The following is a 10584-nucleotide window of genomic DNA, read 5'->3' on the forward strand; positions in this document are numbered from 1 at the left end:
TTTGGATTTGATGCATTCACTCAAAAAAAAAAAAAGGCCATTTTATCATTGGTCAGGACCGATATTTTGTCCAGGGTGCTTTGAACTTATCTGGTTCTCATAGGGGTAAAGAGAGGAAAGATATCTTTTCTGTCCACTTTGTGTTCACTTTCAGGCCATGGAGATTATGCACGTAAGATTATTACACATATCCATGCAGGCTTATTGATTAAATATGTGCTTTCTGCGGAGAATTTAGCATTTCCCTGAAAAGTTGTATTCACATGTCATGGTGTATATGGTCGCTGCGTAACTGGTAGTGTTTAAAGAACCAAGTTGGCACATGGAAAACGAGTCAATGGATTGAAATGTGTGCTTTCTGTAGATACTTTTACATCTCCCAGAAGTTCGATCTTCAGACGTTTTGTTAGGTGAGTGCTGTCTGGCCTGCTCATCTTGTTTCACAACTTGGTGAAGTTGGGACAGGTAATTACAGTATTGGGCCAAGTTGGGGCATGAACTGCTTTGTAGTATCCATGGGTGATGATGTAATTTTCGTCAAACATATGGGTCTGGGATGTAACTTACATACAAATCCATGATGAATTCTCGAGGGTGGGTCAAATCCGAGTGTGCATGGTGTAAACAAATTTCAAGTCTATCTCCTCATCGCCTTCTGCAATGGTAGATTTCTTGCTCTTATCTTCTTCTTGAGCATTTGATTTGAGGGTGGTAGTTCTATTTTTTTTTTTATTTCTCTTCTTTAAGGTTTTGCCTCATAGATAATTTGTGAATCATCGACGAACCAGTTCTTCTAGGTATTGAGATTTTTTGCTTCTTAGATGGTAGTGACTTTTATCTTCCATGTTTTCGAAAAGACGTGAGAATCTTTCTCACTAGATCATTGTTAGAATATAATTTATCAAGATATTTAAGACTATTAATAATATTTGTAAAACGAGTAAACGTATCAGAAATTGACCCATTGGACTTCATTTTAAATAGTTCATAATTATGTACAAGTATATTAATTTAGATTCTTTAACTTGGTTGGTGCCTTCGTGAGTTGCTTCCATTCTATCCCAAATTTTTTTAGCAGAAGAGCAAGTAGATAATCGATTGAATTCATTAACATCTAAAGAATAAAATAAAACATTCATAGTTTTAGCATTTAGTTGTGCCATCTTCTAATCAAATTTATCACATTTTCCTTCGAGTTTGGGAAGATATACACCATCGATTATTTTTGTGGGTGTATGAGGTCCACTGACTATGACATTCCACATGTCGTAGTCTAATCCTTGATTGAAAATACATGTGTTCTTTCTAAAATGTGTAGTTGGTCCCTTAACAAGAGAGGTACTAATAAGGGCTCCTATAGATCTTTAACTCTTGATGGTTAGGTCAATGAGTGACTTGAGTATCAGGCTCTAATACCACTTGTTGCCCATCTATGCAGCCCAAAAGGAAGGATAAATTGGATTTTTCAAAATCCTTTATCTAAAAGTACAGCAGAATTAAGTACTTAACAAATAAATATTGAATTTAGTAAATAAGCACTAAGCAAATATGCAAGAAATTAAAGCAAAAAAAAAAAAAAGCAAGACAAACACAAGGAATTTATAGTGGTTCGGTACCAACCATGCAGCTACATGCACTCTCTAAGACTTTCTTCTTGAGAATTTTACTATAATCTATAACTCAGATTGCAACTCAGTTGTTTTTTGAGTTTCAACCAAACTCAATTAATTTTCTTAGGTCAAGCAACAAAAATATATAACTAATTGTTTTTCGAGTTCACAAACAACTTTGTTGATTTTTTCAGGTCAATCGACCAAAATCTACAACCGATGGTTTTCTGGATTCACAAACAACCCAGTTGATTTTCTAGACAATCAACTAAAATCTTCACAATCCAATTTCATGTTTGGATGGATTTTTCTCTTAAGTTTTAAAAACTTAGCAAAGAATAGAAAGAAGTAAATGTTGTTACAATGAATATATCTCCAAAATGATAAATTCAAAATAATAAATAGAGCTAGACTCTATTGGTTGACTTGATTGCTTTTGAAGGTGCTTCAACAACTCTTGTGATGTTGAAGATGTAATCGTTCAGCTCACAATGAAAACTGTTAAATGATTTACTCGTTGAAGCTCTCTATTTTACTTTCTCTTTTCTTTTTCTAGTAAAGTTTTCTTTGTGGTGCTTGAGCTCTTCTTTTTCTTTGGTGTTTCTTTGCATTTATACTCTTTGAAAAAGGTTGGAACATTTTTCTAGTTGTTAGATAGCTAATAGAGCTATTGTGAGATGAAAACACCGTTTAGACTTGCAGAAAAATTAGCTGTTACTATTACCCGACATAAAGGTATCGACTTGCCGTTTTCTGAGGTCGACTCGAGATTTTTAAAAGTCGATTTATAATCTTCAGGAGTCAGCTCGAGTTTACTTTTGCTTCTAATGTGCTTTATCTTTTGTCTGTGGCACTTGTTGAGTTGGCTCTCTTAGTTCAGGGTCGACTCATCAGATGATTGGGGTGGACTCGTCACTTTCGCAGGTCAACTCTTTAACGGACTAACTTTTACTGTTTTCTGTCTTTCCACTATGGTTGTTCTTAGTTCGACTCATCTCTTTCTCAGGTCGACTCCTGTTTGTCTAGAGTCGGCTTATGAATTTCATAGGTCGACTCGCCAACACGATGATTTTCTCAGCTCTCTGTCTTTTTTCTATAGCCATTATGGGGTTGATTTGCTTATGTCTGGGGTTGACTATAGTTTGTTTGGAGTCGGCTCGTAAAATTTATAAGTTGACTCGCCATTAAGATCAATTGTTTGGCTTTTTGTTTATTCTCTGAGGTTGTTCTGGGTCGACTCGTGATCTGTTGGAATCGGCTTGTAAAGGTGCATCAGTTAGCGACAGTGTGTCGGGGTCGACTCGTGCAAGTTTGGGGTCAACTCTTGAGGTAACTTAGGGTGAAATTTTCTGTTTTGTATGTGAGCTTCGAAGAAATTTTTTCATAGCCTTTTCGAGTTACCTTTTTGATATGAATTTTCAGATGGATGATCTTCTTTTGAGAGTAACTAAAGACTTTCTTTTTTACTTTCAATCTGAAATTTATCACTTAAACTCAAAAAAAATAGATTAGTCAACTTTTGACTCAACTATTTTATATCATCAAAATCAACACTTTAGGATCAACATCTTCTAATAGTGGCCATCGAGCACTATACAATACTCTACTGTGCAAACCTCGCACTACAAAAGATCCATGCTCACATATCAAATACTAGAGGTTTCATATAAGACAAGATGAGCTACAGGCTCTTGTGGATTTTTTTTGGATAGCTTAACATGCATTTAACAAATTTCTTTTGAATTTTTGGATAGTCGAACCCTGCCATACGCACATTCAACATTTTCTGGTTTTGATTTGGTCAGGCTCGAACGGAGCTCGTATAACGAAAGTAGAACCTGAAGAGGTAGCTTGGGCTCAATTTGAAGCTTATTTTCCTGGAAACAACCAGGCTTAACCAATTGTTAGAGCTCTACCTATAAACAAGCTGATCTTGAAGAGTTAAAATAGAACCTCCATCAGGTCAAGAGGAGATCTTGTCCGGTTGGTAGCATCAATAAACACCGTGTGCATGTAAAGCAATAACGAAAGTCGTCTTTGGTCCATTCCAAAAAAAAGTATCCTGTCCAAGCTAAATCCTACTTCCTCCTCTCTTGATATCAAATAGATAATATTCATCGAGCGTCTGACAACATTAGGGTAATTCGGTTTTAAAGATCTCATGTGACCATCATATGATGGAGTCCCGTGAGCCCAGGTAAATAAAGATGGACGGCGGGATCACATTTAAATTACTTGCTAAAGTTCAGGGACCAAATTGTAACTTTTTTAAATCTAAAGGATACTGAGTAAAACTGGCTCTAAGTTGAGAAGAGTTTAAACAATTTTTCGTCTTCATAGATCAATTCGTGGTATTATTTTTCGCAAACTCCATTTTCTTTACAAAATATGGGTAAGAGGACATAAAGAAATAGAAAGCAGGAGCATTTACACAAGATCATGCTAGACATCAAGTTCTTCTTCGGGCATAAAGAAAGCTTTGGCATAAATAGCTCTGGTCTTTTGTAACAGTTATACAAACACACATAAATGACACATGAATCTTATAGATTATAGAAGTAAATAAATAAAAGTTCATAAATAGCCTCGGCCTTTTGTAACAATTATGCAAAGATACATAGATGACATATGTATCTCATAGTTTATAGGAGCAAATAAACAAAAATGTATGTAATTGAAAAATCTTTCCTTGCTAAGCAGCTCTACAACCACGAACACAAAACCATTGCAAAAACAAAAAAAGAAAAAAATAAACAGAAAAATCAAAAGGAAAAAAGAATAACCCAGGAACCAAGTTTGGAAGAGGCTTTCCTCCATTAACATTGATCTGTGATATAACTATCAATTTATGTTACCAAGCATTGGCATTTTTTGTTTTTTTTCTTATTTTGTTGTTCTTTTTGTGCTTCACCATCAGAATAAGTTGTTTTATAAAGCTTTCTGCATGAATGGAATAGGCCAAGGAATTAAACTGGTTCTAGGGCAACGTCACCTGATGGACCAGATCAAATCAAAGCAAGGAAAACCCATCATTGCACTACACCAACTCTCTCCCACCCAAAAATGCACCTGGCTCTCCTGTCCAGTGGAGCCCATATAAATTATGGCATTCCACCGAAGCCAATCATGACATCTAATCCACTTTATCCCCATCTAACTTCTTGTTTTCTCATCATAAATTGCTTCCATCGTCCTCAAAGAATCTCCACCAAACGTGTGTCCAAAACCAGGGTGGGTCCGTCCAACCTGTCTCTCGCAATATATTCTAGAACCGTTATCTTTGCGTATAAAAATAATAATGAGAGCACCAACCTTGCCATTTATTACACTAATGCTCTTTGAAGAATAATAATGAGAGCGCCATCAATTGGCATATAAAAATGATGGAAGAATTAAATTATTCACGTCAAACACAAGCAACTAGAAACACAACATTTTGAATCACATATATTTTATTTGAATGCCTGCGAAACAAAAATATTAAATAATTTCATCCTTTTGATTGTTTTTCATAAAAAGAGATGATTCTCTACCAATTGTGATGGTAAGATTTTCATATAAAAATTATTAATTATATATTTTTTATTTACCTTTTGTAAGAATTTTTTTATTTTGTTTTAGTTGATATGTTCGTGCATGACCGGAGATCAAACTACTATTAACGGATCAAGCCTATCTTAAGTTGTTTTCGCCTCCCTACCTCTCATATAAATTATTATCCTATATTTTCTAATACAAACAACTTAAAACCTATCATTTATGATTCACTATTATAAATCTTCACAACCTATTGATAATGGAAGAGGAATGAGCGCAGTATATGGGTGGTCTAATGATTAGGATATTCTACATAATGTTGCAAGCATTTTAAAGCAAACAGACAAAAAAAAGTATATAAAAATTTTAAAAAATATTTTTGTATAAAAATTCTAGAGGTTAGATTGATATCCTCATTTGGTACTGCACACTCTTGCTTGTATTTTCATCCTCTTGTATTGCACAAATCCTCAACTATGATGTAGGATCTAAGTTGGTCGGTAGAATAACTATATATCCAAAGAACTTTCGTCAAATTTTCTTGATGATATTATTTTTTCGAATTCGAGTTGTATCGCAAAAGAGTGATTGGTCTTTCTTTCACAACATCGGCCGTTAGATTGCTTTCTGCATAGATCTTAAAGTACTCTAAATTTCTTGATTCATTCATGCTACAAATTCCGAAATGACTAGTGTGCAATTCAACGGTTAATTCATGTGAAGAGAGGTGAATTCTTCTTTCAAAGGATTCAACCCCTTTCTCACTCTTTCCATGGCAAAAATCAAGAGTGAGCATGGTAATTCATGTTTTTCTTCTTTAAAAGGAAAACTACATGTAACTACCCCAAAGGTTAAGCATTTTTATGGAAAAAGGTAACAAGATGTACTTGGCCAACATTAATAAACACAATCCTACCATTACCTCTCTTTGCGTATGAAACAGGTACATGTATCATCATTTGAACGCATTTCTTCCAAATATTTCTAAAATCCATATAAACCAGTCTCTCTCTCGAGTCAGAGAACACTTCTCGCCTTCCCATTTCACACATATAGCGACCCGAAAGGCGACCTCCGGAGCGGGAGGAGCAATGGCCACCGCCCGCGGCGGCGCATCCCCAGCGAGGCGGGAGAAGGTCCGGCGGATCTTCGAGCGCTTCGACGCCAACGGCGACGGTGGCCTCGACAGGTCCGAGATGGCCGCCCTCGTTGCCGCCGTCAACCCCAGTGTCCACTTCACCCCGGCCCAGAATGACGCCATCCTCGACGAGGTCTTCCGCTCCTACGCCGACTTCGTCCCTGACCCCTCCGTCGGCCTCTCCCTCGCCGGCCTCCTCCGCACCTACGACGACGGCGCCGGCGATGTCGACCGCGACTTCGCCGCCCTCTCCATCCTCGACCCCGAGACCGACCCGAACCCTAATCCTAGCCCGGCTGGGGACCCGGATCTCGCCCCCGATCCCCACCCAAGGCTCGCCCCCGCTTGGGTCTCCTACCCCAACCACGGGATCGCCCACGAGAGCACATGGAGGGTCGTCGAGGAGTTGGAGTTCGCCATCAGGTCTCGAATTAAGGCTTCCTGTTCCAATGTAATCGCTAAAGATTCGATCTTGTTCGATGGCTTCTCGGATAACGGCTGGTCCACGGACCTCAGCCGGGAGTTGGATCGAAGCGGGGTATTTGTAAGGGACGAGAATTGCATGGAATTCAGAGCTTTCTTGAAGCAATTGAAGGAGATCAGGGACAAGGTCGACCGGGCGCCGACGATGGAGGAGGCCTTCGACGGCCACATGGCGATCGGAAGGACTTTATACGATCGGAAGCTGTTACCGGAGGCTCTGGAGAGCTTCCGGCGCGCAGCGGAGTTGAGGCCGTCCGACGTTCGCCCCCATTTCAGAATTGGCAACACTCTGTGGTTACTTGGACGGCCGTTGGAGGCTAAAGAAAGCTACTTGATTGCTCTGGAATCGGCAGAGACTGATTCAGTCCAGTGGTCATCTCTGCTCCCACAGATACATGTGAATTTAGGGATTGTGATGGAAGGGGAAGGGCTATTGATCAATGCTAGCGAGCAGTACCGTGAGGCTGCCATCCTCTGCCCGACCCATTACAGGGCTCTGAAGCTCTTGGGTAGTGCCTTGTTCGGTGTGGGGCAGTACGCAGCTGCTGAGAAGGCATTGGAGGAGGCGGTGCTCCTCAAGTCAGACTATGCTGATGCCCATTGTGATCTCGGGTCAGTTCTCCATGCCATCGGGGATGATGAGAGAGCTGTGTTGGCTTTTCAAAAGGCAATTGATCTGAAGCCGAACCACTTGGATGCACTCTATAACCTGGGAGGATTGTTTAAGGACGTCGGTCGGTATCACAGAGCAGCAGAGATGTATGGAAGAGTTCTGGCTGTCCAACCAGACCACTGGAGGGCCCAGCTCAATCGAGCTGTCTCGATGCTGGGTGCAGGGGAGGCAGAAGAGGCGAAGAAGGCACTGGCTGAAGCTTTCAAGATGACAAAGCGGGTGGAGTTGTACGATGCAATTGTCCACTTGAAGCAGTTGCAGAGGAAGTCTCAAGTTGATGGCTTGGGTTGGGTAGTTGTTGATGCTGCCAAGTTCAAACTGGCAAATGAGAAGACCACTGACAGAAAATGTGTGGCTGATGCTCTTTGGATCAGAGAGATACAGAAGATGACCAAACTTGGCCGCTGTGATGTAGCTCTTTGGAAGAAAGAGATGGAGGGAACTGAGGTTCCGGTCTCTTATGCTGGGAATGGGGTGCCACAGAGATCAATACAGAAGGCTGCATTGGAGGTACTTCTTCGCAAGCTTCTGAGTAACCTTAAAGTTGAATCCTTTCAAGGTTCTGTCAAAGCCATTGATGAAAAAATATGGGCAGTTCTGGATGTTGCCGGTTCTGGTAAGGTGGATCTTGGCATGTTCTTTGCAATCATAGCACCGATATGTGCAGGCCCGCCAGAGAAGCGCAAGCGTGCTGCTTTTGATGCTCTTTCATGGCGCCCCATGAAAAATGAGGCCCAAGGCCAGATAGCAAAGGTGGATTCTTCTGTTTACTTTAGGTACTTAAGGGTTATCTACTTTTGTTCTCAGGGGTTCACTGACCTGATGGAAGTGCATGGAGGAGAAGAAGAGAATGCAAAGATTTCATTCCGAGAGTTTCTTGCTATGTTTGATGATATGGATCATGGTTTTGGGATATTAAGTACTTTAGTAAAGCTTGAGGCTGGTGATAGAGTGCACCAGAGCAGATATTCTTGTGCCGTTTGCCAGTATCGAATCAGTGGATTGATGTTTAAAGAGACAACCTCCCGATTCTGTCTGTGCTCGAGTTGTTATAGTGAGTGCAAGGTGCCATCTGCATATGAAAAAGAGGAATACAGGTTCAAAGAGTGCCAAATTGAGTGACTACTGGTTTGCTGCATGTACATCCTTCATTTCCTTCATGTAGATAACAATTCAAGAATTAGTTGTTTTTAAAAGAAATTCCGTATAGTTATTTCCTTGGCTTGAATTTAGAACTCTAGAAATAGGCAAAATAAATTTTCTTGTGAAGGCAAATTCATAAAAATTCTTGTTTGAGAGGTTGATTGAAAGGTGAGAAGGGAGAAAATTAATGAGGTTCCTTAGTACTGTTTATGTGCTGCAAATGACTTGTCCTTGCTTATCTATTGTCGATTAGCTTAATTGATTCATCCAAGTGTTTATCAAAAGTCTTAATATCATTAATATGAGAGTTGAGCTTTTCTTTGGAGCATAGAATGACTTTTTATGAATAGTTTCTGGGATATATGTACCTGCAACAAATGCTGTCTTAAGTATCTACAGAAATGTTCTAGATAGGTTTATTTACTTCTACTAGAGAAAGACCCATGAACCTGCTTTTGAATTAGGCTTTGGTTTCTTCCATTTATGGGTTTGCTTCTTTCTCATCATAATGTTCATTAAGCATATTTTGCAATGACAACGTAAGTTCTATCCTTTTCTAATATTTTTGTTCTTTACAAGAATACTTTACATGTTGAGAATCTAATTCTTTGTTAATTAATGCAGTTTTAATAGCATGGAAAAGACTACTCCAGTTTCTTTGAAACTCTAAAATCTAGAATTTACCTTTTGATCCAGTATTGCATTGTGTTCCAAAATATGAGTTTCCAATAATGGGGCCTAAATGCAAATGCCTGAAGATCCGAAACCTTCACACAACTAAGCTGATCTCTACCATGAAAAGCCGCTGAATGGATCAGATTTTGAAATCCAAAATGTATGAAATAAATAAAACAATGTCATGAATCTTGACTATCAGACTCTTTTAATGGAGTGTGGTTTACAATCTCAGTGCTATCAAGGAATATAGACCTTCTTAAAGTTGCAGAACTCTACATTTGTATAGATCCTCAAGGATGTTCTTTTCATGTGCCACCAACTGAAAATGCTACCATGAATCATTAAGATTAATGACTTGAAGGTTAGAGAGTGAACTTGGGGTCAGTGATGTGTGTCGTGTGCTTGCATGTGTGTGTGTGTGCGTGTGTGCATGGGTGGGGATGCAGGGGGAGGAGGAATGCAGCCTTAGAGTGGATTGTTATTGTGAATAGTGTTGTATTGCCCGGTTGCCCCCTCATTTCTACAAGCTACCTATATTCTGTAGATATGCTAGAAATAAACTAAGTGTTTTTGATGAAGAAACTGTATTGGTGGAGGGTATTTAATTGAAAATACTTAATTTGTATTTATGAAAGTAAAAGAGAACTAAGATGGCCAATAATGGAGATGGGTGACTAAAAGATCATCTCTCAATAGATTGACTTTAGCTTTCCATTTTGAGGAGTAAATGGTGCAGTTTGATAGGGGTAAAGTTATACTAATAAATCTAATTTCTGGGAAAGGCCTTATGAGCTACTTGAAATTCTGGAATTTTCCTAGGTGCTGTGATAGAATGTCAGTGAAGAATGAGTATTGGAAAGACACAATAATGTATGCAATTCACCTTGGGTTTATTATATGTACGCCAATGATAATAAGTGGTCTGGGCATAAATGCAGTATCAATACTATAATACAATGAACGGATAGTGCTTACAATTAATTTAGAATAAGGTCCTGCAAGTACAGCTAGCTTTTTATTTACTTATATGTCTTATTTTTACAGGATGTAAAAGTTTACATTAAAAATGTTCCTTGGATAATTATGCTACCTTCTTCCTATTATTTTATGACAGTATCAATTATGCTATGGGCTATTTGTTATAAGATTGTTGCTGGTTTAGATGGGTGACTGTGAAACAGAAAGGAAATAAAATGTCTCCACTTTTGAATATTTATTCAAAAGTTAGCTATGATTTTATTTTATGACTGATTCTTCAATGTTATGTTGTAGATTTCATGGTCTATTTCTTGTTTTCAAGTTAATTTACTCTTTCCAGTTGA

At 38.7% G+C, this 10584-nt stretch overlaps 1 pseudogene across 1 annotated transcript; it reads left to right on the forward strand.

The window, feature by feature from the left end:
* Positions 1-6138: 6138 nt before the first annotated feature.
* On the forward strand, positions 6139-8805 carry LOC103711268 (putative TPR repeat-containing protein At1g05150 pseudogene; annotated as a pseudogene). Its single transcript, XR_015971113.2, has one exon. The product of XR_015971113.2 is annotated as a putative TPR repeat-containing protein At1g05150 pseudogene (transcript).
* Positions 8806-10584: the final 1779 nt, after the last annotated feature.

This window comes from Phoenix dactylifera, chromosome 11, assembly GCF_051530095.1.
Source record: "Phoenix dactylifera cultivar Ajwa chromosome 11, Ajwa_hap1_PhDact_Kaust_v1.1, whole genome shotgun sequence".
NCBI classification, from domain to species: Eukaryota; Viridiplantae; Streptophyta; class Magnoliopsida; order Arecales; family Arecaceae; genus Phoenix; species Phoenix dactylifera.